Raw genomic sequence first — 2,176 nt, 5'->3', positions numbered from 1 at the left:
TCTCATTAACTGCCATGAACCAGAACTATGACCATGAGGAAGAAAGATGTCTATTTCTTGGACCTTAAGGTCTCCTAAGTCCTATCGCCATCGTACCAGGGTAGGGTAACTCATGGGACATTGGCACATCAATGGAGGCATCTACCTCAACCTGGATATCAGCAAATGCTTCAGAATTGACTCCAAAGCTACAAACAGAAAGAGAAGTAGGATTTAAGAAGGCAAAGACCAAGAAAGATAATTCCAAGCAGAGAAAACAGCAGTGAGATGACCTGGAGACCTGAAGGCATTACAGGAATGGAGCATGGAGCTCTCCCTCCCTCCCTCCGTCTCCCAGTGCATGTGTTGGGTCCTTGATTCATGAACAGTTAGTTTCTGAATGCCTAAAGGCGAGCAGGAAATGGAGACCGGCAGTGAGTGGAAGTGAGCCACACCTGGACCAGATCTTAATAGAAAGTGTATGGACTTCACGGAAAGTTGTTTTGTGGGTATTTCTCAGCACCAGCCTGAGGCTGCAGTAGCCATTACCCACAGTGCCAGTGTGCATTGTGGGGAGGACTGCCCCTGGCACATGATCCCAGAAACCCACATCCCTACCACCAACAAGTCTATGCAAAAGCCTGAGTCAGCAAATGAAGCACAGCCAAGTTTTGATTTGAAATGACTTTGCCTTTGTACTTGATTTCTAAATTAGGCCAATGTCATATGCATTGAGTTCCTCCTTTCATACTTTCTCTAAAAAAAGGAGGGGCCTGGAAAGATTGGCTCAGTGATTAAGAGCACTGGTTGTTCTTGCAGAAGACCTGGGTTCTAATCCCAGCACCCACATAGTGGGTAACAACTGTAATTCCAGTTCCAGGGGATCCAATGCCCCCTTCTGTCCTCCTCGGGCACTGTACGACGTGGGTGAACTTACATACATGTAAGCAATACACTCATACACATAAAAGAAAAAGAAAAAAGAAAAGAAAGACAGACCTTTATGCAAACATCCCACCCATATGAAAACAGATACACTGATATGACAAAACAGGGCATTTTTTTATGAATATTTTTGTTTATTATTTTTATTTTATGTGTACAAATGTATTGCCTGAATGTAAGTGTACCCATGTCATGCAATGCCTACAGAGGTCAGAAGAGGGTGCCAGAAACCTTAGAAGTGGAGTTATAGCCAGTTGTTAGCTGCTATGTGGGTTCTGTGACTCAAACCCTACAAAATGGGACATTTATTAATACAGAAACTCAGGGTAGGAGAAATGGCTCAGCAGTTAAGAGCACTGGCTGCTCTTGCAGAGGACCTGGGTTTGAATCCCAGCACCCACATGTCAACTAACAACTGTCTGTAACTCCAGTTCTAGGCGATTCAAGACCCTTTTCTGACCTCCACAGGCATTGCACAACACGGTGCAGTTAGATACATGCAGGCATAACACTCAAACAGGGTGAAGGGGTGATGGGAATTCTGAACTTTTGTGTACATCATACAAAACATCTTAATCATCTTTATAACCCCTCCCCCATCTGCATGCCTCCATAGCCCCTCCACCAGGTTTCATGCGTCCTGTCATATATGGCCTATCAAGTCAGGTTTTTATACCCAAATGTCCCTCAGTACAAGTTCATCCACTGGGATCTTGTCAGCCTATCTATAGTCTCTCCCTTAAAGAAGATCAGCTCTCCCTCACCCAGCAATAATCAGCTGCCAGTAGTTCTTCGGCTAAGGTTGGGGCTGCTGCCAGTTTCCCTGGTTCTACTCTGGGTTTTTGTCTGATTGAGTTTGAATGGGTCTTGTGCATGCTGACACCAAATTCATATGAGCAAGTTCCCAGGAGCCTGTAAGACTCTGTTTCCTTATGATCATATGCCAACGCTGGCTCTTACAATGTTTCCACCCGCTCTTCTACAATAGTCTTGGGTAGGGTTTAATATAGGAGTCCTATCCAGGGTTTGGTTCCCAGCACCCACATGATGGCTAGCAACCATGTATAACTCCAGTTCCACACTGGAACCCTCTTTTGCCCTCCATAAAAACTACATGCATATGGTATACTTTCATACCTGTAGGGAAAACTCATACGCATACAATTAAATTTTAAATGTGTGTGTGTGTGTGTGATTGTTGACAGACTCTTTGACCACTCTTATCCTTTAAACAGGGCTCTATGTAATAAAC

Source organism: Nannospalax galili, unplaced genomic scaffold (genome assembly GCF_000622305.1).
Source record: "Nannospalax galili isolate Female #2095 unplaced genomic scaffold, S.galili_v1.0 scaffold667, whole genome shotgun sequence".
In the NCBI taxonomy this organism is placed as follows: Eukaryota; Metazoa; Chordata; class Mammalia; order Rodentia; family Spalacidae; genus Nannospalax; species Nannospalax galili.
The sequence above is the reverse complement of the archived record's forward strand: the minus strand, read 5'-3'. Positions refer to the sequence as shown.